This window comes from Adiantum capillus-veneris, chromosome 4 (genome assembly GCF_014529385.1).
Source record: "Adiantum capillus-veneris isolate H3 chromosome 4, ASM1452938v2, whole genome shotgun sequence".
In the NCBI taxonomy this organism is placed as follows: domain Eukaryota; kingdom Viridiplantae; phylum Streptophyta; class Polypodiopsida; order Polypodiales; family Pteridaceae; genus Adiantum; species Adiantum capillus-veneris.
This window is the reverse complement of record NC_140934.1, coordinates 152,531,280-152,558,871: the sequence shown is the minus strand read 5'-3', so window position 1 is coordinate 152,558,871 and position 27,592 is coordinate 152,531,280.

Below are 27,592 nucleotides of genomic sequence, written 5' to 3'. Positions count from 1 at the left end.
TGGCTAACCATCACGAATTGCGACACTTGAAAGTTTTAAAGATGATTTCATGATCAATAACATAACCATGAGAGAGATCATGATGTATTTACAAGTTATTGAGGTGCTACAAATGATTTATTTGGGTTGATGGAGTAAGAGATTGTAGAATGGAAAGAGTGGAGAATGTGAAAGAGGGAGATTTGGGGTTTTCTCTAATATTGATCAAGAAAAAACATGGAGTTGAAAATATAGGTGTGTGTGTGTCCTTGAGTCTCTCCAAGGGGGGCTATTTATAGTTGTGTAGGAGTGGGATTATGCTACACTTAATTAGAGTAAGTGATTAGACCTAATGAAGTGTCCTTTGACCACTCATTGAATATTGGACATAAAAGGGACTATTTATTCACCAAAAATATCATTTTAGACAGTCAAGGCTCCATAGGGGTGCATAATGTAGGTGGGCCCCACCATGAGGCCCTACGGGTGGCTCCTGCAGGGTATCTCAACTTGTCTGTCTTGGCATTTAGAAAGCATCTTTAGGTTGGTCCCATCACATGCAAGTGACCTTGAACACTCATTGCTCTTCTATAAGATGAGTAGGGGAAAAATAAGATCTCACCCTCTTGATTTACTTGATTCACAGTTCCCTTTTGCTGCGAATCTGACAGATTTACACTATTTTGACCATAACTTTTTACCTGTAGCTCGGAATGACATGCTTCAAAATGCAAAATTGACCTTCTCAACATGTTTGATATGAATTTGGACTATTCTTCACGCCCATGAACCAAGGAATTCGGTTTGGGAGTTCCACACTAGGCTAGGGAACCTTTTGCTTCCAAGTCTTCTTGTATGGGCCCTTTGCTTGTATGCATCCAAGGGGAATCATGCTTTTTCAAAAGGCTATGATGCTTAAACAAATAGAGGAGGGCCCAATATTATTTTCTTGTTAAAATAATATACAATTGGATTCTTTTTGAAAGGAGAGAAACTATATGTATATTCTTAAGAGATATTGGGCCACCTATGTAGGGGGCATAGAAGACTTGTAGAGAGGGACCATAATCTTTGGTAAAGACAAGTGGAGAGTTGATTTCCATGGGAATTTATCTATATGGGGTGGAAGATGGATGTATTATTTTTCTACTACTAATTCACAAGAGGTAAGAAAGTTTGGGGGTATATAGTTGGTTATTGTATGCTTATTCTATTTACAAAGCAAAAAAGAGAAGGGTGGTAATATAAGTATATGACTAAGGTGACATTTTTTGGTAAGAGTATAATGTATGTGTCGCCACAAAGGTTAAACGAAGAGGGGGAATTTACTCTAGATAACTTAATAGCGTAGAAAAATATATACACATATGAGGAAGAGGACGTTGAGTAGACTGACAAATGTTGCAAAAAGATGGTTACCATTTTATGCCACTCAATAGGTCTTGAGGGGATGATAGAACCATCATACATAACAAAACCAACAGAAAAACAATACATGATCGATGAAAATACGCTCATGTTCATGGAAAATCAAAACTACAGACCTAGGGGATACCCTCCTAGAATAGGACAACTTATGAAAGCTCCATAGGCTTCCACAACACTAGTAGGACCATGCTAAGAATGTGGAGGTGATCATTGGGCAAAAAGTTGTCCACACAAAGGAGAGTGCATGAAAATCTTTGGGTATTGTGAGAGATGTACAAATGACCATTTAATTCCACACTTCTCAAAAAATCATGATAATAAGGGGAAAGCTACCATAAAAAAAATCAGAGTTGTATCAAGCTCAAGTGGATCAGACCAGAACCAAAGATTCCAATGAATGTTGTACCGAGAGCACAAGCCCAGGAAGCCGCAAGGAATAAGCCTATGAGAGACAAAAACACCCTACACAGTCAAACTAAAATAAAGAGTTTGTCGATTAGGACCCCCAAAAAATCTTGGAAATAAAAAAGGGACAAGATGAAAGACAAAATTATAAAATACAAATTGGCCTGAGAAACCAAATTGCAGCAAATCGAAGAACAATTGAGATTGGAACGAGACCATTAAAAAAACACTGTTGTAGCAAAACCATCAAAAAAACCATCGGGACGTTCGGCGTTGGTGGACAAAGTCTTTGAGCCTTTAGATGAAATTTTAAAGGCTTATGATATGAAGCTACGCTAAATCCCAATAAAACCCAAGAGCATAGATGGTTAACGTTTCCCCATCCAGGGTATGAGAAAGAGAGGTTGTAGATGTGCAAGGAGCTCTTGGCGGCCCAAGCTCTTATGGAGCCACATGTTCCAGATGCTCCAAAAAAGGAGGTACTAATCTGCCAAAGAATCTAGGACATGGAGAACTAAGGCCTTGAAAATAGAGACCAGAAAGAGTCGACAGTTGAGGCATCTTTACATACGAGGGAAGTAGCCAATACCACAGATGCCAATTTCAGAAGTATAAGAACCATGTCCACAGGATCTGTGGGAGGATATCAGAAACAAACAAGACACAAGTGTGACCGTTGAGTCAGCCCCTACCAGTGAGATCAATCTAGACCATGAGTTATACCCTGGCGATATCCGATCATTATACGATGATGCAGGGACAGAGATGTCGAAAGACTACAAACCTCAAACTTTAAAAACTTTACCTTTGTTCATTGGCGACCATGAACAAGGTTAGAAATTAGAAAAGTACCATCTCAATGGAGATCTGATCCTAAGATGATGGACACTAAGACTCTCCATGAGTTGATGTCGTCTCCTATCCATTGTACGCTAACTCTATTCAAGTTACTGCAGATTAGTCATCATCTTTGGGAAGAAGTGGAAAGAAATTTGAGAAAAATAGGGTTGATCGTTCCACAACAAATCATTCCTTTAAAAATATCAAACAACCAAACGCCATAGCAGAATAAAGTAGAGCCTCTACCAGTAAATAATATGGGAGACTACTGCGAGGGAGAAGAAGGAAACCTGTGGAATGCAAAGAAGTAAAGACGGTTTCGATATTAGATAGTGGGGCTGGAATTTCCATAACAACCAAGGGGAAGTGGGAAAAATGGGGAAAGCGTTCTCTAAGGAAAACCCGAATGAAACTGCTAGCAGATGGATACATGGAGAGACCGATAGGAATATTAGAACAAATTATTGTATCCTCTTGTGGCATTGCATATGAACACACCTTTGTTATAATGAATTTTGACAAGAGAAGAAATTTTTATATCATATTGGGCAGACCATTCAGGCTTCAGCTCAAAATGGTACAAGACTGGGTAGACTGTATGGGACCTATTATGCAATATTTGGCACTGACAAAAATTTTACACAAAATGACGAAATTGCATGCGCATACCTGGCTGTAGTGGAAACGGAGGCTGAAACGAGCCCAAATCCAAATCGGAGCAGACTAAGCTCTGCAAGCAGCCCAAAATTTTTATCGACCTGCCAACGCTCACCAAAGCTCACAGAAATCAAAGAAAGTGAGTAGGCGTGTGCTAGAGCTGCTGGGTGGCGACTAATGGGTGGCGACTAAGCCTGGGATGACGCAACCTGCTCTGATACCAATTGTTGGAATTAGGGTTCCACGAAAACACACACAGCTTGGAGAAGATGAAGGAAGCTCAAGGCACACAGCTGAGAGTGTATAACTTAGTGTGCAATGGAAAGATAGATAGCCCTAGAGTGATGGGCATATATACAATGCACGGGGGAATAAACCTCCTAAAGAGGGAAAAAATGCCCCGGCGGTCCTATCGTGTTCACACACATCACTACCACATGTATATGGTAACAAACATAGGATGAGGGGAAGGGCAATGCGAGCGCAAAGGAGCCATATTATGCACATGGAGGGGATGAGGAGGAACTTAAGATTGAAACTCCATTTGTATTGAAAAAAGTAACTTCTTTACTTAGTTTCTTATTATCACGCTTCTACAAGACTTTTCAATTATACAACTACAGCCTCTATGATGTGAAAAAAAATTATGTGATGGCCATTCAACATATTATAATCTCGGAGCACATACGGTCAAGAGAGCTAAAAAGTCCAAACAACTCTCACATTTGCAAATGAACATCGTGGTGGTACTTCTTATTTGCTCATCAAAGAAGAAATCTACAAACACTACATCAAGCATAAGTAGAGTGAGCATAAAAATCTTTGTAGCGATTGAATACTTGAGGGACTTCTATATGTACTAAAGCAACATATTCCTGAAGCTTTCACAAGTTTGGGAAGCTGTCAAAGACCAATCCTTGTTGTCAAAGGATGGAACTGGCAAAGGAGTTACACGATCGTCTAAATAGAGGATATTCTATGTTTCAAATATGACATATTGTTAACTGAGTCAACGTCAATTAGCAGGAGCTGCTAAAGACCGAAGACGTATGGATGCACATCAAGAGTAGTAAAGATTGGAGTTACATATTTTTCACATTTTCCTGAAATAGTCATGTATTGTAAATTCCCGAATTATTTCAATTCATTGTAATATTTTAATGTGTTACGGGCTCAATAGGAGTTCCAAGCTGAAAGGATAGGTCCGTTAGTGTGTCTAGGTAGAAGATTCAGTAAATGGTGGAGCCCTAAAGGCCTTGGGTGCCCGGACATTGCATATTTTTACCCTAGGTATATAAGGCAGTGTGTAAAAGAAATTGGGGTTCTCAAGCTCATTTGTTGAGATCCATTAGGAAATTTCGGAGGTCATTTGGAGGGCCTTCTAAGAAAATGTATTTTTTGCACTCTCTCTCTCTAGAAAATATGGTGAATAATAGAGGCGGGTTTGTCATGGTAAAAGTTCAAAAAGTGTACTTTAAGTAGATTCTTTACCCTTCTGAACATTCATCCATAATGATTAAGGGATAATCTTCTTTTCAGTTGCATTGAATGAGCCTCGTCAACATGGAGGGAATGAGGCTAACATGGAGGGATGAAGCCGCAGCCGCCTATTCACTTTTCATTAAACTTGCACCTTTGGCTAATGGTGCACTCCTCAAATGGCACAAATGTTACACAGAAAGGAGCCAAATATCACCTTCACATTGATTTGGACAATGAGTACCAACCATTGATTAAGCGCAGTATATCAAACACACATATACCTCCCGCATCCATAGACACGCTCAGAGCTAAGGTAGCTAAACACATAGATATCTAGACGAGAGGCTCTCTCTATCCTAAGAATCCAATGACTAATGCATCTCTAGCATTTGTCAATCCTACAAGCTTATTGAACTTTGCTGGTGATGGAGAAAACGACCTTCTGGGTTATTGTAAATCTCTTACAAGGCAAGCTGAAACTAAGAGCATTATCCAAGCTCAACAATGTGAGATTGTTCGTCTTTCACATTTGCATTCTACAGATCAGGTTACCATTTTGCAACACAAAACAGAGGTACATGAACTGAAAGGAAAGGTACAAAGTTGTCAAATGAAGGACACCATCTTGGGTGGTCGTATCCGAAAGAAGAAATTGTGCAATCTTGAAACATTGCAGGTTTCATCCGGAGGTCTCAAGAAAAGAATCCGAGCATTAAGGTGATGCTTCTTGGTTGACTAAATAGTCTTAGTTAAGTAAATTTTTTGTTTTTCTAGTTATGCATTGTTTTCATGTGCCTAAATAGTGTTAGTTAAGTAAATTTTCTGTTATTTACTTATGCATGGTCTTCATGTAGAGATTCAATCTATCGTGACAAGGAAAACATTGACCCCAAAGCCAATATAGGAAAGAGATTGAAGCCACTTATAAGTAGAAGCCTTGCAGCATATATAGTACATGACAAGAAGTTTAAGGTCCTACAACAAAATGTAGTGGACCGCTTTATTTCAGAGAACTCGGTGCCTGCAAAAGAGATACAAGGCACACTTGATTCACTTGGTGTAAGCAAAAGAGGATATTCGGCTATACAGAAATCTGTCTCATCCATCTTTGTTAAGAAGGGAATAAAATCCAAACTTTTACCACCATCAGCCTCAAGTGTTTGGAAAGAGAGGCTTCAGCTTAACGATGCACATGGAGAATATCTTGGACAGTCGTTTCATATTAAAGCAACTTACAGTGGCCATGGAGCAAACATGGCATATGATGAGTTCAATAATATTTTTATGGACCTGCAGATGTTGCAGAAGAGAATGGTGGAGTTTTACAACATCACATTTGAAGAGTCACGAGGGGATTACATTTTGTGTTGAAATTGGATGAGTGTGAGCTTGTTACAGACAAGAAGCTAGAGCGTGTTACTATTACTTTAATGAATAGAGCCCTCTCAAAGTGTCCCGCTGATGATCCTTTGTATTTTAGTGTTCAATCAGAATCTAACATATGGTGGCTTGGTGCTTTTGAGGTAAGCAAGATTCTCAGATGAACTCAAATGTTCACATCTACTTAAGTCTCATTTATTTTGTGTTGCAGGTAAAGAAAGAAGATCATGAGATTCTATATTGGGTGCTCCATCAAACTAATGTTCCGGAGGTGATTGATCGATAGACTAACCAGGGAGAGGTACTACGTCTAGATGGAAGGGGAGACTTTCAAGTTTAGTGGCATCTTACAGGTGACCTCAAAACATTAAAGTGCATGTATAATTGTGGAATGGGTGCAATGGCAAAGTTGCCGTGTTTGTTCTGCATGGAGCCTGCAAAGTTCATGGACCCAAAGTGGTGGAGAAAAGATTCAATGCGTCACATTGAGGACCCTGCTTTTCGACCGGTTTTGAAAATACCACTTGTGAATGTTTACATCTGTACAATGCATGCCCTTTGTAGAACTGTGGAGAAATTGGTCTACTTATATATCGAGTTTTCTTGGAAAATCAAGAACTTAGCAGAGCGACAGGTGGCCCTGCAGTGCCTAGAATTGGTACTGTCGGATATGGGGCTTCATGGTGGCAATGTGAAAATCCAGTGGGATGAAAAGAGATCAACTGCTGAGAAGGATGTCCCATGCAAACCATCCATCGGTGGGGTGAAGGCACAGAGGTTTTTATCTAAACCCCAAGGAATACAAGATCCGAAGCTAACAAAACATGGAAAAATATATAACACATCTTATGTTAGCAAGGTAGAGTATCAGAGCTGGAAAAAGCTACATATTGCAGTCAAAGATCAAGAACCAACTACTCGTAATGCGAAGGCTGAGGTTTGGCGATCGATAGACATGCTATTTTTGATGTGCAACAAAGATGACTGGTCACAAGGTGATATGAACAAGTTCAAGGAGAATCTCAACCTTCTCAAGAAATCATTCAAGACAGCATGGACAGACACCCAGATTACTCACTACATGGTATTATTGTGTATTTGATTCTCTTTTATGTGTAATTATGTGAGTGTAAAACATTCTAAGTAATCTGTTTTCATATCCAGCACATCATTTTCAATCATTTACCATATTTTATACAAAAGTATGGGAACCCGGCCATATGGAATACCCAAGCGATAGAAAAGTCTCATTACATGACCAGAAATGCGTATTTCAGGCACACACGACATGGTGGCTCTTGAATCAAGGCTAACAGTTTGAGAGAACTATTTGAATGGTTCTATAGTAGAATCATTCATCGAATGCAGGCAAAAGAAGTCTTGGCCTCTTCAGCAACAGCACAAGCCATCAAACATTTACAGCAAAATAAACTTAAAAGATCAATGGCATACAACAACTCCGGTGCTCATGAAGGTCAACGAAGGTGGAGAGAGACAATGCTGTATGTGAACCACAAGTGGAGAAAGATACTCTGAGTGGATGACATTGTACAAAATTTCTATATTTCTGTAATACATGATCTTATACAATTGCTACTTGAAGTGTATCAAGATTTTGAAGGTTCAATTTTGTTTTTTGGCACATCACCCTTGTAACAAATCATGAGATGTTTGCCATACTCTAAAAGTTAGTTCCATTGCTGTGTAAGTGTAGTAATACATTGCCTGACCACCTGTATAGCTCGGGCAATAACCAAAATAATCTCTGGCAAACACTTTGTCCACAAGAATGACTTTATCTGCACTTTTGGGCAGCACGAGTCCACCCAAGAAGCGTGATAGTGTCTTTAATGTGTAAGTTGTTGTTGTACCCTCTTGTGACATTCCATTGTGAAAAACTATTATTGGCGACTCGCAAATCTTCGAAAGGTACTATGCTAGGGCCGCATCCCTTCCACGATACTCTCGAGTCCGCCGTCTAAGGAAGTCATCCTTGTCAACAATCCAAGACTGCCCATATCATGTCTGAGTAAGTGACACACACACACACACACACACGCACGCACACACACACACACACACACAGAGTCACCATGAAGCTCTCATCCTGCAAAAAGAGGTTTTCCTGCAGGTCCACAGATGTAGTTGACTCCTGACCTGAATGGTTAAACCAATCCTCCACTTCTTTGTGACTTGTTGATGGTCTTACGCTTTGTCTTATTGCTTGGAAGGTGGCTTCATCCAGTAGTGTCTCCTTGTATTTTTCATCTTTCTCAAAGCAACTTCGGAGGCATTCCATTGGATTGCTGGATATTTCCATTGCCTCATCATCGCTACTATCCTCTAAAACAAATCCACTCCTCTCCTCTTGGATTCTGGAAATGATAGCCAGGGAGAAGTCCTCCCTTAAATAAAATATGCTTTGCACATCATGTAAAAAGATCTAGGTCCTGTCTCCAATCCTAAACTCAGGCACAGCATGCAACATCATCTGAGCATGCTTCACAGTGAAGTTACTGACATCCAAGGGTAGTTTGATTTTCGTTGTTTTCACAGGGAGCATCTTACTTCTTTGAACTTCAATTGCCTCAACCTCAAGGTCGATTGTATCTTCAACCTCCTCAACTTCTTGTATGTGTGTTGTCTCCTCGCATTCTTCGTCTGGTGCTACGTCCTGCTCCTCTATCACCTCATCAGGATTTTTCATGAGGAATCCAAACAGGCTGTTCAGGTAAATCATAAAGCCAAAGGATTCCTGAATAAGTTTGCACTCTTTTTGGTGCAAAGGTCAAGCTAAATGTCGGCAAGCAGGTGGTAATTCCCTATACTTCTTCAGTCCCTGTCCTTTTCCACCGAAGTCATTTAAATCAACCACAGTCATACTGGGCAGAACAAACCTCCCTACCTACACCATAAGTTCAAATTGATCTCTGTAGGGTTGCAAGAATTCACTCTGCTGAGCTAAAAGGTATTCAATATCAAACTTTGGGTTAAACATAGAATGAACTAGATCATATTTGTCCCCAGCACCACACGATGTTGCAAAATCGAACAGCCTCTCATTAGTTACAGCTGGGTCTTCCAGAGAAGATACATCCTCTTTGGCTTTACCTTTACTTGCACAAGGACTGCTTGCTGGGAGATGTGCATCATCTGAGATGTTTATATTCCTCTTTCTTGTATTTTTCTTGACAAGTACTATAGAGGGTGAGGGACCCTTGTAGGGTGAGGGATACTCTTGGCTAGGCGAACTCTCTGACTCATCTTCACAAATTGATTCTTCTTGATCAAAGTCTTGACAAATGTCTACTACAGGACCTTAATCCTATTCATCAGGAAACAATGTCAACTCTCTCTCTCTCTCTCTCTCTCTCTCTCTCTCTCTCTCTCTCTCTCTCTCTCTCTCTCTCTCTCTCTCTCTCTCTCTCTCTCTCTCTCTCTCTCTCTCTCTCTCTGCCTCTCCACAGTACTAAAGGCGCACGTAGAGACTTCCAAAGAGTACTTGGTTGTCTCTGAGTGCCTTTAGTATAAAGAGAGAGAGAGAGAGAGAGAGAGAGAGAGAGACAGACAGACACACGGACTCTGTGTGTGTGTGTGTGTGTGTGTGTGACAGTAATGAGTCTCCCTCTCCCTCTCTCTCTCTCTCTCTCTCTCTCTCTCTCTCTCTCTCTCTCTCTCTCTCTCTCTCTCTCTCTCTCTCTCTCTCTCCCTCTAGACACGTATAACGGTAACACCCGGCAGTGCCCCACGTGTTGATTATAATAGAATCTAGATGTGCATGATGCCACACGTTCGGTCATTTAATGCGGCCGGATACGTTAGTACGTGACACCTAAAAGGTATGAGAGAGAAAGAGAGACACCAAGAGAGTCAAAGAGAGTGAGAGAAAGAGAAACTGAGAGTGCGTCTGTGTCAGAGAGAACGTGAAAAAGAGAGTAGGTTTGGCGTATCCTACCAAGCTTTGGCCTTCTCTCTCTCTCTCTCTCTCTCTCTCTCTCTCTCTCTCTCTCTCTCTCTCTCTCTCTCTAAAAGGTCTCCCTGTGCCTCTCTCTTTCTCTCTATCACTCTCTCTCTTTCTCAAAAGTCTCTCTCTCTCTCTCTCTCTCTCTCTCTCTCTCTCTCTCTCTCTCTCTCTCTTTCTTTCTCTCTCTCTTTCTCTCTCACAAGAAATTTCATATCTCTCTCTCTTACACACACAGACACACTCACTCACTCACTCACACATAGAAACCCCCTCTCTCTCTCTCTCTCTCTCTCTCTCTCTGTGTGTGTGTGTGTGTGTGTGTGTGTGTGTGTGTGTGTGTGTGTGTGTGTGTGTGTGTACTAAAGGCGCGCGGAGACAGCCAACTACTCTTTGGATGTCTCTAAGTGTGCCTTTAGTACTGTGGAGAGGCAAGGAGAATGAGTGAGAGAGAGGGAGAGTGTCCCTGTGTGTGTGTGTGTGTGTGTGTGTGTTTTGGTCTGCTTTGGAGAGACAGAGAGAGAGGACAGAGAGAGAGGACAGAGAGAGAGAGAGAGTCCGCGTGTGTGTGTGTTATAGAGAGAGGGAGAAATAGGTGGAGACAGGGGGGAAGGAGAGAGAGAGAGAGAGAGAGAGAGAGAGAGAGAGAGAGAGAGAGATTCTTTCTCTTTCCTTTCCACTAACGGCACGTGGAGGTGTATTTTATGGTCAAAAAATTATTTCACGCGCGCCGCTAGTAATGTGATAAGTTTTGGTGAGAGACAGGGAGAGTTTTGGGGGGGGGGGGGGGGCAGAGAGAGAGAGAGAGAGAGAGAGAGAGAGAGAGAGAGAGAGAGAGATAGATAGATAGATAGATAGTTCTATTATCGTCCTGGGAGGTCAAATATGACCTATGGGACCAAATGAACATGTCACGTGGTGTGAGTGGAGTTCATAAGTGACTCTCGATGCTCAAAAATGGCTGAAATGAGCGTCGCAATAGAGAGTCCACATCGTGGTTGGGAGAGGAAGGTATGTAGGGAGAGCTCATGGCTGAATATATGGGGAAAAGAGGACCTAATGTGGTCAAAAGCAGAGCACTCAAGTAGTGTGTGGTACTCACTCTCTCGCACTTGACGAGGGCATAAGGTGCAAAGTCGATGACACTCCTCGCCAGTGCCCCAACGTCCTGTCTCGCAGCGTAGAGAATGGGAGCTAAGACGAATGGAGGCAATGGTGCGGATCGCACTCAACGGGATGGGCTCAAGGATGTAGGAATGGGTTCGGTTACCTCGTTCCGAGAAGAAGAGAGATTTGTAGTTTGGGGCAACGTGTGTGGTGTAATGGCTGAAGCGAGAACCTCCGGATTTCTCCCAAGCCATGATACATTGGCGTTGTAAGAAGGCCTCATTAACTTGGGAGTCGATCGACGCATCCTTGACCAAGTGACATGCATCCCATCTTCCAAACCATTTCTTGATATCAAGCATCCACCCCGAACTTAGTATTTTGCTCTTGCATGTCTTTTGAACCTTTTGACTTGCTTCATATGCGATTCTAGGAAGTCGATGCAAAGGGCTACGTTGTGTCTTACGCATGTACTCCACAACCCTTTCCATGCCCAAGAGAGAGAGAGAGAGAGAGAGAGAGTTCTAGAGAGAGAGAGAGAGACTCTTGTATTTGTATACAGTGGAATGGCTAGAACAAAGGCCACTGCAAGGAAGGTGGGCAAGGGACCAGGGTTAACAGCTAAGGCAAGTAGCAGATCTGCAACCCCAAAGAAGAGACCTGGAAAACCAAGTAAAATTTTGAAAGGTCCAAGGATGAAGAAGTTACAGAGCTGCATGGGACTTTTCAAAGAAATCAGAAAGGCACAAAAATGTGTTGATTTGTGCATACCAAAGCTGCCCGTCCAGAGGATGGTGAGGTCCATTTGTGAAGAAGCTACCTGGGGCACTAAAAGGTGGAAAGTGGTTGCATTGATGGCTCTACATGAAGCAGCAAAGGACTTCCTGCTTGAGTACTTCAATGACATGACCATTGTAGTAGCCCATGCCCACAGGGTGACTTTGAATGGACAAAGACATCGAGACACTAAAAAGGGTAAGGTGGAGGTATGACACTTCTGGTACCCAATGACTGCAGGGATAAGAAAATGAGGGAAATTTTGCTATACCCCCCCTGAACTATTGCCACAAGTCACAATTGTAGATTTCACACATGATGTTAATACAAGGGCAAGGGCAGTAACGGTTGCTCGCCAAACAGAAGACATAAGGGAAGCAGAACTTAAGGAGAAAACGAAAGTAGCAGTGGAGTCCTAGAGGCAAAGAGAATGCAATGTGACTCGATCCATAGATGCAAGCAACAAAGATACTCTACTTTCAATGAAGGATGGTTTGCTTGCAGAGATACCATTTATAGATGGAGCCATAAAGGTGGCTCTGGATACAGTGGACATTAATATATTGCTCGATCCAGATGCTCAAATATCAGATACAATTATCTACATTTGTCTAAAGTAAGTTTTAATATTTTGCTAACTTTGAAAACTCAAATGATAGGTGTACCATTAGGCAAAATTTGGACTCACAAAGGGGCCCTTTAAGGAGTTTGACTTTACCTCTCTCTACCAAAACGGACGCATGGATAAATTTTTGCAAACAAACTCCAAAGTTGGCGGAGGTTTGACAGTTAGAATTTCCTCTTCAAGCTCTATCTACTGATATATAGCACGCCATGAGATTCCTCATATTTTAGAAGATTATTTTTTTTATTCACTTAAATTCCGACAGAGTTGTCACATCATAGGTGAATCAAAAAAAGAATCTTCTAAAATATGAGGAATCTCATGGCGTGCTATATATTAGATAGAGCTTGAAAAGGACATTCTAATTGTCAAACCTCCGCCAACTTTGCAGTTTGTTTGCAAAAGTTTATCCATGCGCCCATTTTGGTAGAGAGAGGTAAAGTCAAACTCCTTAAAGGGCCCCTTTGTGAGTCCAAATTTTGCCTAATGTAAATCAGGTACACTCCCTGCAGTTTGATCAAAAGTCAACTTCCACCGCACACCCACACAAAGGTGTTTCTTCTTGATCCACAAATGTCTGTGATTATTAGACAAAAGAACAGTCCATCTGGCACATTCGAGAGTTGGTTTCTACACTGTGCTATGCTAGAAGTAACTGTCATCATCTTTCCTTATAAGAACAACCATCACTGGAGTCTCATATGCCTTGATGTTGAGCAGCCAGCAGTGTGGGTGTTCAACTCAATAAAAGGAACCCACCCTGAAATTCGGCTGTAAGTGTTATGTATCAGAAATTGTTTCTTATAGATATCCATGTAAATTTGAAAGCTTCAAGCTAACATCCTGATACTCCTTTATGCAGTTGTGTAAAGAGATTATTGCTTGCTTATGGCAAGCTATGTGGAAGGTACGAACTATACAAGGTCCCAATCAAAGATGTGCCTGTACCAAATCAAACTGAGCAACTTCTTGCGGTTGGAGATGTCTTCTCCATGAAGAATATGTCCTACAAAGCTACTTTGCATTACAACCTTTCATGACTAAGGTAACCATTTGGTAATGCATTCAGTCAGTTTTGGTTTTCTTTATACAAGATTTCTCACCTTGTGGTCTTTCAATTTTGCAGAGTGTTGTGCAAAACTACACATATGATTATTTGCAAAGATATCGGGCAAGTCTAATACAACACCTGCTCACTATGTCGAACCCCAGAGAAGCTGAAGATAACTGCTTGGACGACCGCACAATTGATATGAAAATGCGTGATGAGCCACCACCACAAGCCACTGCATCAGATACAATGGAACCACAACGGGCCGAGGGGGTCATACCAGCCAAAGATGAAAGGGTCGAGGATGAAGAAAGGCCAAATGAGGCTATGCAAGGTGCTAGTGTACAAGCAGAGGGGCTTATGGAGGAGACAATGAAAGAAGCAAGTAGGCCAGTGGAGGAGCCAAAAAAGCCCATGGAGGAAACCCTGGATGAGGCAAGGATGGATGAGGAAAGCAGGTCTATGGATGAGGCAATCTGGCCAATGGAGGAGCCCCAAAAGGATATGGATGATGCAAGGCGGCCAACGGAGGGAGAGGAAAAGACCTTGGAGGAAACCCTGGATGAAACAGAAAGAGCCATGGGGGAGACCCTTGATGAAGATGAGAACGATGACTACGACGATGAAGCTAAAGTAGAGGATAGCAACAACGACAACAACACTATAGAGACCCAGTATGGACCCTTGCTAGCTGTAGATACTATTGTTCCGATAATGTCTATTCAAGTATGGCAAAATATCTTCAGCTTCTAACTACTTATATGTACTTGTCAACTTTTACAGAGGTTGATTATCTTGGACATCAATGGATTGCTGCTGATGCGCGTGCCTCTGGGTATAGCAGACACCTACGAGGAGTTGCAAACATTTCGGATGGGTACTTATCGAGTTGTGGTTCGTCTAGGAACAAAAGAATTTATTCAGTTTTTTCTTTCGCGCTTCAGAGTTGCCGTATGGTCTTCAATGCAAAGGCAAAACTTGTCGCCACTAGTTATAATAGTTTGCGGTGTATGAGGTGATGATACGACAGATTTTTCCTTTTTGTATGATTAGAGAAAATGCGTTACCGTCGAGGGCCACTACCACCCTAAAAAACCACACTTACCTCTTTTGTACAAACCGTTCAGCCAAATCGATGTACCCTTTGATGCAAATAATACACTACTGATTGATGATACTCCTGAAAAGGGAGACCTAAATCCACCAGGATCAACTATCTCACCACCCTCTTTTAAGGGGCATACCTTTAATTTTTACCTTGAAGACATGTTGATTCCATACTTACAGAAATTGTATCTCAGTCCATTGTTCACGGACGAGTTTGTACTTTCTAATGAATTAAGATGACTCTTCTATCATGTCTTTGGCTTGCCTGAGAGAGAGAGAGAGAGAGAGAGAGAGAGAGAGAGAGAGAGAGAGAGAGATGTGGAAATGGCTAAAGAAATGTATTTCAAGAACACTTATATTCACAGACCACAATTGACAAATGAGCTCAAAAAAACTTCATGTATTGAAAGTCATTCGTATAAACTTGGGTTCACAAGAATATCTGTTACATTGACACTATTTCAACCCGACCATCCAACTCTTTGCACAAAAAATCTTTCTCCCTACGTTGCATCAGCTTACGGCCAGCTAGGAAAAAGGAAATCTGAAAGGTCCCTGTCCATTGACTCTTCAATTATGTCGTGCCGCAACTGCAGAAGACTACATAGCTCCCTTATTGTAACCACCAACATTAGGCCATGATCTTTATCAAACACTTTCACATCCATATCAGGATTCTATTCCAAACCTGCAGAAACCTGGTCCATAGGAATGTACTTACCTGTGAGCATTTATGATCGCATATACCAAAAAGAGACTAATAGTGATTGGCTTGCAATCATGTACTTGACAACTAGAGTGTCAAGCGAGACCTCGCACCGTATGCCAATCTCTTCCTTTACATACCATCCTCTGTCAAGAAGTTTGTCACAGGATGACTGCTCAAATGACTTGCACATGAACATAGTTTTCATAACACGTATATTGTAGTTGTGAAACAACTCTATGAACAGTGCAGCAGGACAAAAGTTTGCAATTCTAACCAGTTTGGTGGGAATATAGCTACGTAGAGACCTCTGTATATCCTTGTAGAGCTTACTTCGCATTGCCTCCACCATTGTTTCCTCAGGAACTAGCCAGTCCACAGTGTTCCAGTCGGTTGGTAGAGGCACTTTCACCAACCTGCCATTCTTATTCCCTGGGCAGAGTTCGTAGAAGTGGTCATAGAAAAATATTCTTCATTAGCCAAGCTTTTTCTGGTGTTCCCTGAATACTATAGAGAACCAATGTGGGCATGAACGATAAGGAAGAGGTCTATTATGCACTCCACAGGCTCCCATTGCTCATAAGAAGAGGGATAAACATCTTCAAAATATATAATAAGAGTTAAACTAAGAGTATCAATAAGTGAAAATGACAAATCTAATGTAATTGAGATGTGAAGAATGGAGCCATTGCTCATAAGAAGAGAGATAAATGCCTGGGGGATTCACCATGGAAAACTTATTGCACCACGTAAGTGCAAGGGAGGGGGGTTTTTCTACAAGTTACATAAGCGTATAAGTTAGGGGTAGGCCCTCAATAATTTATCTCCTAAGCTTAAAAATAAGGGAGGGGTTAGGGGGCGGGGAGGGAGGGGTGGAGTGAGAAAAGGAAAAAATGAGAGGAAGCTTTTGTGTTTCAAAATCATGGCTTCCCAAAAGAGTCTTCCCTCAAACTTGTGAGTCAATAGCTACCAAGATACATGCAGAACCAATAGTACTTTGTATCAATTGCTTGTTTTGTTATAATAGTTCATTTGTTGAGGGATGAAAGCTATAAAGAGTTTGTATAGATGCAAATTTACGGAGAACCTAGCACAACTTTAAAACCATGGCTTTTTAGTAATTTAGATTGGTCAAAATTGGACGAGTAGCTAGAGTGTAGGCTCGACGGGCACATAGTTTGAAAGTCAAACTAAGACACATTGAGGGTACATCTAGTTATCAACAAAAGTGGATCCTTAGTACATTGTCAGTCACTATGCTACACGCTCTTTGACTAGTTTTACTTAGTCAGATCATGTGAGACCTAAATTTTATATGTAAGATAGGGGTATGATAGTTTTCTGCATTGACTTTCGTATAAGCGTACTAAAAGGAGGGTTATATTCCCTAATATGAGTCGTATATAGGGGTTTTATCAAAGTTGTCCGCTCATAGGTGACATCCTCTTTTGTATATAGAGTGAATCCCCCGAGAGATAAATATTGCAAAATATATAAAAAAAGTTAAACTGAGAGTATCAATAAGTGAAATGACAAATCAAATGCAGTTGAGATGTGAAGAATACTTACAATTGCAACGTGGTTGATGTATATCTGATACATTTCCACCGTTTTCTATCACGTCTAGATGGGTAAACATGCTGAACAAGAACTTCCTTTACAGATCTTTTGCCGATTTCAACTTTGAAATCCAACACTCTGGCCTTCCATGCTGAGCGCTAAACATTGATAGCACTAGACCTCTTGGCTCTTCTTGGTTGCATGAGGACCCATGAACCTTTGTTTATACTTTGTCCAACCCATTGGTTCTCTGCACTTATTGAAGTTGATATTGTAATTCATGATATGCTACTACTTGGACTTCTAGGCAAAGTGTAGGTGTTGCTAGTTGGTGTGAGAGACCATAAACACCTAGAGCTTCTTGGGCGGGAAGACGTGGAAGCCACAGCTCTGAGAGAAAAGCTTTAGTGGAGGGAGATTCACTTTGAAATCATCCTAATGGAGGGAAAGTGTTTTACAATTCCAATATCTTGTGCGGGCTTAATGGCCACCCTCCAGTACGTTAATGACCATAAGAGAATATCAGCAGTGGGGCCACACATGCACCTAACAGCTCAGTAAAAGCAAAGAAGTTACGATGCCACAATCCTAGATTTGTGAAAGTTTTTAAAATATTTTCCTATTTCTTGAGTCTTTCCACGTATTTTCCTACGTAACGTAGCCCTGAAGCTCATTGGACGTGCTCTATTTTCTCTCTCTTTCATATGGCTCTCCAAATGACCTCCGAAATCTCCTAATGACCCTTTGGTGAGAGCTCTTGACGTGTGTGGCTATGGAGTCTTTGAGCTTCTCCTTGTTCATGTGACTTGGTTAACACTAATCAATGCTTAATTATCTTTCAGTATGCCTCTCTCATGCTTCTTATGATTGCTAATGATGCTTTGATTAGCTAAATATTAACTAATTTGTGATTAATCCCTCTCTAATCTTGTGTGATTTTCCTCTCTTGCTTGTGTGTGCATGCAGGTTTGATTGGAGTGTGGTGCTTGATAGATCTATGTGTGTGATCTCGTGGATTAGTGTGTTGCATGATAGGATTAGTGTTGTGTGCGTCTTGCAATCGTTAGTGTGTGTGATTTGGTTGATTAGAGGTGAAGAGAAGTGGATGTGGAGATTGCCCATCATTGTGGCTTAGCTCCTCCATAGGTCGAGAAGCTCACCTCATAGAGTTAACCATTCGTGTTTCCATTATTAGCTCACTAATCGTGTGAGTGTTTTCATACCCTAGCCAAGTAGCTCATCCCTCCAGATTGATAATTTTGTTGGTCATTGGAGTTATGCAACGATGGAACCCATCAACATTTGGCGCCGTTGCCGGGACGATGGCCTACACTAGTGTAATTGTGGCATAAGCGGATGTGTTTCCTCACTAATTTCACTACCAATTTTACTTCTGTGTTTATGGTTTTGTGGATTTTGGATGTGTATGCATGAAGCAATGTGTTCATTATTCCCTAATTTTTCACCGTATCTTGCCAATTGTGTGTTTACACACTTTAATTTCACACTAACCCCTTGCTAATTTGACTAATTTTGCTAACTTACACACTAATTTGCTATGAAGGATTGGAGCTTGCAACCGTTCAATCGATCTTCAATAGAAAGGTAATCAAGGTGGTATTCTCAACCTCCCTAGAATCTAAAGATGTGTAGAATTGTGTAGAGACTCCACCATGATGCAATGCTATGCTATGTTGATGCTATGATTCTATGAAATTTTTGGATTGTTCGTTTTCATGGCCTCGTAATATTGAAATTTTTCAGATTTGGTGGCGTATGAATTTGACAAGTTCGATTGCTAATTGACGATTGTAGATTGCTAAGTGGGTGCCTAATTGAGTTAATTGCATGCTTGAATGGTCAATTGCAAGTGTGTGTGCATTCTAATTGAGTGTGTGTATGCCTAATTTTAGGTGTGTGTGCACTATTTTGCCCTTGATTGTACACCTAAAAATCAATGTGTGCTTAATGTGTTTTTACTTGTGATGATTGATTTGTGTTGTGGTCATGTCCAAATAGAGATTTGTGAATCACATTGCAATTTCGACAAGATTGTGCGCACCTAAAGATTGATAAAAACTGTCAATTTTATTAGTGTCTGTGTGCCTAAAAAGTGCTTAATGTGCATGATTCACAAAGGCATGCTTAATCTGTCCACATTAAAATACTCTTCTTCTTCTCTCTCCGGGAACCCACCCCAACACCCCTCTCACTCTCTCTCTTCTCTTACTCTCTCACCTCCCCCTCTCTCTAAAAGAGCGCTCATTTACATTCTCTCATCTCCCCCTCTCACTCTCTCTTTCCTCCCCTCTCTCTAAAAGCGTGCTCATTTATAGTCTCTCACTATCTCCCCCTCACTCTCTCACGAACTCCCTCTCTCTCCTCGCTGACCCTCTCTCTCTTCCTTTTGTCTCGTAGCCTACACATACACACCCTACCCTTCTGCCCCTGATGGTGCTGACAAGCCCACACCCTCTCTGTCGTGTGCCTCTCAACCACTCTCTCTCCCTTTTGTCTCGTATAGCCTACACACACACCCTATCCTTCTGCCGCTGACGGCGCTACAAGCCCACACCCTCTCAGTCGCATGCCTCTCCTCTCTGTTGCTCACTGCCTCTCAACCGCTCTCTCTCCCGCTTTGTCGTGCAGTCCACGCACGCACCACACACACACACACCCTCTATCTCTGGTACCGTCGGCCCATCACTGCGTACCCTCTCCCTCTCTTGTGCAGCACGCTGCAGGCGCCACGTCACTAGCTTGTATCTCTCTCTCTCTCTCTCTCTCTCTCTCTCTCTCTCTCTCTCTCTCTCTCTCTCTCTCTCTCTCTCTCTCTCTCTCTCTCTCTCTTGTCTCTCTCTCTCTCTCTCTCTCGCACTGCCGCACCCAGGTCTGCCCCTTTAGCCCCTGCAAGTCAACGCGAGCAGCCATGTAAGACCAGGTAAATTTTTATTTTTAGTTAGTTATAAAAAAAGGGGTTCTTAAAATTCAAAAAAAAAGATAAACAAAAACAAAAAAATAAAATAAAACATAAAAACAATTTAAAAATCCAAAAAACCAATAAACAATAAAAAAAGAGATAAAAAAATCACCAAAAAATAGAAAAACATAATAATTCACAGAAAAAATAAAAAACTCATAAAAAATCAAAATGGGATTAAGAAATCACCAAATTATTTAGAAATACATTAAAAAATCATTTAAAAATAAAAAACTCATTACAAAACATAAAGAGATTAACAAATCACAAAAAAAATTGAAAAACGTAAAAAATCATTAAAAAATAAAAATCTCATAGAAAATCATTAAAAAAAAAAAACTGACACAGATAAATCCCTAAAAATTGTAGAAAATTCATAGGAATTCACAAAAAATTCATAAAACCTTCAAAAAATTCCATAAAAATTCTAAAACTCACAAAAATTTTAGAAAATTCATGAAAAATCAAAACTTTCTCAAAAAAATCATAAAAATTCATAAAATGCTAAATTTTTAGAAAATTCAAAAATTCATAAAAAATTAATAAATATAATAAGAAAGTCGTTGGAAGAGCTAGAAAAGCAAAAAATAACACCGTCAAGAAATTACACACTGCAAAGCGAGCAGAAGTCAAAAAAAGCAAAGCCGAGAAAATTACTCACCGCAAAGCGAACCAGACCAACAAAAGAGCAGCCGAAAAAAGTGAGAAAACTGTCAACTTGAAGTAGTGGAGCGTCAATCAAATTTCTAAATTTTGCATACTAGAAGTAGGTTGGTGCAAGTGATTGCATTGCAAATTGAGTTTCTGAAGGAGTACGAGCGGAAGTGCGACGCGAGAGAGAGTGCGAGAAGAAGAGCACGACGATATAGTGAACTCGCTCTACTGTAATGTGTAGAGCTACTATACAAGCTAATATACAAGAAATGTAGAGAAGTGATGTACTACCCTACACCTAACTGCTTGCGAAAATGCGCAAAGCTCTCTAAGGGAAGTCCTTTTGTAAGTAGATCAGCAGGATTTTCTGTGGTGTGAACTTTGACAAGCTGAAGCTGCTTATCCTCGAGCATTTCCCTGATGAAATGATACTTCACATCCACATGCTTTGTCTTTGAGTGATAAACTGGATTGCGAGCCAATTGTATAGCACTTTGACTATCACAATATAACACAGGCATCTCTTCTTTGATTCCCAGATCTGTTACTAGTCGATTAAGCCAAATTGATTCTTTGCATACCTCTGATGCTGCAACATATTCAGCCTCTGTAGTAGACTGAGTAACACAATCTTGTAATCTAGAACGCCATGATACTGCTCCACCAGCCAATGTAAAGACATACCCTGACGTAGACCTTCGGTTGTCTAAGTCACCTGCATAATCTGAGTCTGTAAAACCCTTTACACTTAGCTCCTGACTCCCATAGCATATACGCATACTCTTTGTAGCTTTCAGGTATATCAATATTCCCTTCACTGCCTCCCAATGTTTCTTGCCTGGGTTTGACATGTATCGACTTACTACTCCCACTGCAAATGCAATGTCTGGGTGAGTAGCAATCATTGCATACATCAAACTACCCACTGCAGACGCATATGGAATCTTATCCATTTCAGCCTGTTCTTCCTCAGACACAGGACAATCTTGTTTGCTAAGTTTCACATATGGTGGCAATGGAACACTCAGTGCCTTTCCCTTCTCCATATTGAAACGTTGCAAAACCTTGTCAATATACTCTGTTTGAGATAACCAAATCAACTTCTTTGATCTGTCTCTCTCAATGCGCATACCAAGTATATGACTTGCCTCACCCATGTCTTTCATGTCAAACAATTTTGCCATCTTTGATTTCAAAGCTGAAATTTCTTCCAAGTGCTTGCCAGCAATCAACATGTCATCCACATACAAAATAAGGATCAGCCAACTGCCATCCTTACCCTTCTTTGTATATAGACAGTGATCGAACTCACTACGTTTGTAGCCTTGAGAAAGCATAAACTTGTGGAATTTATGGTACCATGCCCTCGGTGATTGTTTTAAGCCATAAAGACTCTTTAACAACTGGCATACCCAATCTTCCTTGCCTTTCTCAACAAACCCTTCTGGCTGTTGCATGTAAATTTCCACATCTAAATCACCATGCAAGAACGTTGTCTTGACATCCATTTGGTACAACACCAAATCTAATATGGCAACCAATGCAAGAAAGCATCTCAATGTAGTCATCTTGACCACCGGAGAGAAGACTTCATCAAAGTCAATGCCTTGTTCTTGCTTAAAGCCCTTGGCAACAAGCCTTGCTTTGTACTTTGGCTAACTATCATGAGCGGTGATCTTATACCTGTAAACCCATTTACAAGGTAGAGCCTTTTTGCCCTGTGGTAATTTAACTAGCTTCCATGTCTGGTTTTTATGCAGAGCTGTCATCTCGGACTGCATGGCCAATTGCCAATTCCCGAAGTCCTTCATTTGCACTGCTTCCTTGTAACATGAAGGCTCATTGCAATCAGTCAACATGACATAGTTCATAGATGGAACAACCCTATCAGGAGGTCGCGTGACACGTCCAGATCTACGCAGAATAGGTGGCTCAAGCTCAGCCACAACCTGTGGTTCCACTCTATCCTGTCCTTGCTCCTCTTGAGCCCTAACATTTTTTCTTGCACGTGCAGGTCAATCTTCTTGGAAGACAACTCTTCTAATCTCCTCAACCTTCTCTGGTTTAGAATGATATTTGGATTCATTAAAGTGAACATCATTGCTGCGGACAACCTTTCGGGATTCGGGATCCCAATGTCTGTACCCCATCTCACCAGAATTACCATAGCCTAGAAAGATGCACTTTCTACTCTTTGGCTCAAGTTTGTTCATAAATTCCTTTGGAACGTGAGTATATGCCTCACAGCCAAAGACTCTGAGATGCTTGTATGAGGGCATTTTGCCTGACCATACCATCTCTGGCACTGAATCCTTCTGCAAAACCTTGCTAGGAGATCTATTTACAAGATGAACAGCTGTTGATACAGCTTCAGCCCAAAACCCATTTGGCAGTTGTGCATTAGACAACATACTTATGACCTTCTCTTGTATGGTCCTATTCATCCTCTCAGCAACACCATTTTGAGGAGGATTGTAAGGAGCAGTAAGTTCACGTTTTATAACTTTTGACTCACAAAAGTCCTGAAAGGCCTTTGAAACATACTCTCCACCATTGTCAGTGCATAAGCATTTAAGCTTCTTGCCACTCTGATTCTCCACAAGTGTCACAAACGTTTTGAAAACACTAAACGCTTCATCCTTGTGCTTGAGAAAGTAAACCCATACTTTCCTCGAGTAATCATCTATAAATGTCATAAAGTAAGAAGCTCCCCCTAGAGATAGGTTAGGCATAGGTCCACACAAATCACTATGAACAAGTGCCAACTGTGTATCTCTTCTACTGCTTCTATGCTTATGTGGCTGCTGTGTTTGCTTACCATATAGACAATGTTCACAGAATTCAAAATCATTAAATGAAAAGCCGGGCAAATAACCAGAACGAGATAAGATTTCCATTCCCTTCTTGGACATATGTCCTAACCGGCTCTCCCACAAAGAAACGTTCGGCTTCTCGGTTACATTGATTACATTTTTAGAGACATTTGATACATAAATCATGTAAAGTCCTCCAGACTTTACTCCATATGCTACTGTCATAGAACCCTTGGATATCTTCCACATGTTCTGTCCAAAAGTGGTGACGTAGCCAGTATCATCAAGTAAACCTGTGCTGATCAAGCTCTTTGTAATTGCAAGAACATGTCTCACATTCTTCAGCGTGAAAGAAGAGCCATTCTAAAACTTCAATTGAACATCTCCAACACCTAAGATCTCACATGTCTGCCCATTGCCTAGCCGAACATGATCTTTAGTGGTCACATAAGAGGTAAACCACTCCTTTTTTGGAGACACATGAAGTGATGCCCCTGAGTCTATAATCCAGTCACTCAATGCATTTCCATCAGATGCTGTAAGAAGAGCTGAGTCCATTGTATTCTTCAAGAAGTAGATGTCTCCTGACACTAGACTGTCATCCTCTGCAACAGTGTTTGTCACATTTATTTCTTAGATCTTCACTGAGGACTTGTTCTTCTCACCATGGTCTTCAGCTTTCTCTTTGCCTTTTTCTGCTTTCCATTCTCTGCAATCTCTTTTCATGTGACCCTTCTTGCCACAATGGTAGAATTCTATGTCACTCTTGCCTTTAGCACTGCGGGACTTGCTACGAGACCGATTCCTCTTTCCACCTTTGTACTTTTCTTTGGTCCTTCCCCTGACAACTAAGGCTGCTTCTTTTTCTTTGTCCATTGTCTTTCTATTGGTTTCTTCAGTAAGCAGACTTCCTTCTACACTTGCTATGTTCAAACCATCTGGAGGTGCAGAATTACTCAAAGCTGTGCGAAAAGTGTCCCAAATTTCCGGCAATGTGATCAACAGGAACATAGCTCTAACAGGTTCATCAAACTTGACACCTTGAGCTGACAACTGACTATAGATTGTGTTGAATTCATTCAGATGATTGGACATAGGTGTCCCTTCTTTCATCTTCAAGTCAACAAGCTTCTTAAGCCAGTATACCTGTGAAGCTGCACTCTGCTTCTCATAAAGATCACTCAGCTTTAACCATGCTTGATAAGCCGACATCTCGTCTGCTACATTGAAGTAAACGCTTTCTGCCAAAGTCAGCATAATGGTAGAAAGTGCCAATTCATCCATTTCGCTCCATTCATCTTCGTCCATATCTTCTGGTTTTATCCCCTTGAGCTTTATAGGTTTTATCTGCTTCTTTTGTACCAACACCTGCCAAATTTTCTTCTTCCACAATGGGAAATTGGTTCCATCCAGCTTCTTGATATTGTAAAGAGCGGTGTCCTGTGATCCAGCCATAGCTACGCTTCATAGTAGTTTACTTTTCTGGGAAAAATTCGGCAGAGTTTCCCCTGTAAACTAACCTCTGAACCAATATCAACCTGTCAAATGAACCAAGAAAGCTTCAGATTCTGCAGAAATTTTGGCAGAGTCTCCTTTGTAAAATGGCTCTGGTGTACTAAAAACAGACCAAAAAACAGCTCAAAAAACACTGTCTCTCTGACACTGTAAGCTGCGGGTAAACCTGTCCTGCACCTGTACTGTCTCTCACTGTCCTGTCACTGTCCTGTAAGCATAGGCTGTGACAATGCCTCAACGGCAGTAAAGCAAAGATGCAATCCCAACTGTCTAACTCACAGTCAATACATCCTAGCTGCCTATCTAAGGGTGCTTGAGGGATCGCTCCAAGACCTGTATCACCGAAAGGATCTCAACATTCGAGAATCCCCCAGCTCAATAAAACCTCACTCGACCCTCAACAAAGGCTGCAGTAAATTTGACAGTACATAGACTTCCCACAAAGTCATACATCCACAAATTTCCCACTGTATGGTGTAACCGCTGCGGCGGTTGTTTACTGCGTGACTCACAGCCAGCAAACCCTCAACATACATACATCATCTATGACAATACATCCCATGTGGAAGTACCTGCAATGTCAGGATGAAATCTGGAATATCAAGCAGCAAACACAAGCTACCTGATGAACTAGTGGATGTCGCCTACAGTCTGTGTGTAGATGCGCCCGTGTCGTATGTGACACGCCTCCAAGAACTGTGAGCCGTCCTTCGATGTGTAGACAGCCACAAATCAACACTCTGGGAGTGTCGATATCCTCAACACCTGCAGTCGTAGGCCAAAAACCCCAAATTTGCAGAGTCGGATCTGCACCCGTCGAGACCACGTAGTCAAAAATGGCCTGCGCAGACCTTTGTCGAAGCCGAAAGGTGGCCGAGATGACCTCAGAATGAAATTCTGACATCACCAAGACTTTCGGGCATGCCCACGAGATTTGGGGCCGTGTCTTCGCCTGTCGAATTTCACTCCAATCTGAGCTGGTGACTCTAGCCTCCTGCAGTGCTGCCCCGAGACTCGATCTGAGCTCTGTTACCAGTTGATGGAGTATGAGCGGAAGTGCGACGCGAGAGAGAGTGCGAGAAGAAGAGCACGAAGATATGGTGAACTCGCTCTACTGTAATGTGTAGAGCATAGTGAGTTCTTATTAGGTTTTTACAAAAGAATATGTGTACATACCTGGCGGCCCGCCCACTTACCTGGGCGACCACATTGGGCTTTATACCCCAACAGTTTCCACGAACATGCACAAATCTCGGTGGATTGCAAATTGGGCTATTCAGAGCCCGTATTTTCATTGTTTCAGAAGTTTAATGAAATTGAAGCAGGAGAAATTCTGGTAATAGATACCAAAATTTGCTAGGAGACAGTTTTGGTAGAACAAGCTGACATGGACTCAAGTCAAGCCAAGAATTCAAGTACAACAGAGCAAGCTAGTAGCAGTGGCAACATAGGTATAATTGTAACAGAGCAGATTTTACAGCTATATTGCTACAATAAAGATAAAGTCTTATATGCAGATTCAAAATCTCATAGGTATCTGATGAGCAGTAAAAGCAGCACAGGAGCCAAGGTCCTATTGATCAGAGTAAAGCCATATTTAGAGAACTCCCAGATGTTCACAGACTTCAGTGAAGCCACGTATTGCAAGCTCAAAGATAAAGTGCAGATATAAGTTCAAAAAGTCAACCCAAGTGTTTATCCAGAAATCTGCACAAGCCAGCAAAACATACAATTGGTGCATATGCAATCAGGGTCATTGTACATGGATTACAATGGTCGAATCTATAGTAAGAACCGGAATTGCAAGATCCAACAAATCAACCAATAGGATCCAGTCTAATTGGAGAACCAAACCAAAGACGGTACAAAGATCAAGATGGAGCATTCTACTGCTTGATGCTTAGTGTTTTAAATGAAGAAGCTGACAACTTGGCAAGCACATAAACACAAACTTCTCAGCTAGAGCTTGACATGACAGAGCCATTTGAAATACCACCAGTCATGGCGTATTTCTCAGATTGTGGACGAAAAGGTGGACATTTTTTTGAAGATTGTCCAAGAAATCCAGGCAACAAGGACACATCAACTGCCAAGCAAGGCACGGAGCAAATTAAAAATGCGAATCTCGATGTAAATGCATTTAACTCATCACTTTTAATGCAATCAGATGATTCTGCATTACCATTAGAAGCACCGGTAAAAACACTACAAGTTCAAAATCAATATAAAGATGCATAGGCACCTGAAAAGCTTTAAATTGATTCTTTGAACAACAAATTTTTACATGAATTTGGTCAAGGTGTCCAGATATCACCGAAGGTTAAAAAGACTGTTAGGTTTGCAAATGATTTTGCATCCACTGCCACAAGTGTGCAATCATTCATGAGTCAAGGGACACATCAAACATAATGATGTTAGCTTTGTATGGTACACATAATTCATATGCACACTATGTAGACCAAAAAAGAAACTTGTACAAAAAGGATCAACCATTGTTTGAACGGCCCACATACCAACTCACAAAACTGCGTTCAGTGATAGATCAGAAAGGATGATTCATTTCAA